Source organism: Echinops telfairi, unplaced genomic scaffold (genome assembly GCF_000313985.2).
Source record: "Echinops telfairi isolate 266 unplaced genomic scaffold, ASM31398v2 ScPeMD7_1;HRSCAF=3_0, whole genome shotgun sequence".
NCBI classification, from domain to species: domain Eukaryota; kingdom Metazoa; phylum Chordata; class Mammalia; order Afrosoricida; family Tenrecidae; genus Echinops; species Echinops telfairi.
This window is the reverse complement of record NW_022103896.1, coordinates 45,087,054-45,087,529: the sequence shown is the minus strand read 5'-3', so window position 1 is coordinate 45,087,529 and position 476 is coordinate 45,087,054.

Below are 476 nucleotides of genomic sequence, written 5' to 3'. Positions count from 1 at the left end.
TCAAGTAGAAAGAAAATGTTTTGAGAATGATGAGAGCAACAAATGTACAAATGTGCTTGACACAATGGATGGATGGATGGATTGTGATAAGAGATATACGAGCTCCCAATAAAATGATTAAAAAACAAAACAAAACAAGAAACCTCCTTTCCACACCTCATTCTCCAACTGAACATCCAAGGAACAGGTACTTGATTTGTGGTGCTGAGAAGAGCCTAAGCGGAAGGGGAAGTCTACTGGGAATTCATCTCCCTTTTTACTCATAACCTGATTTTCCTCCCCAGATCACTTTGCTTCTTCAGAAAAAGTCAAAGCAAAAATTTAAAAAGAACATATTTTGAGAGTCCACAGAGTAGTTGTAAATTCAGATTTATACTGCTGTTGAGTACAGTATGAGCTTATGAGCTTCACTGAAGGTGGAACAGGTCTTGAGGCTGTTTGAGAACTTGATTGACGTTCCAGAACACCCTGCCTTG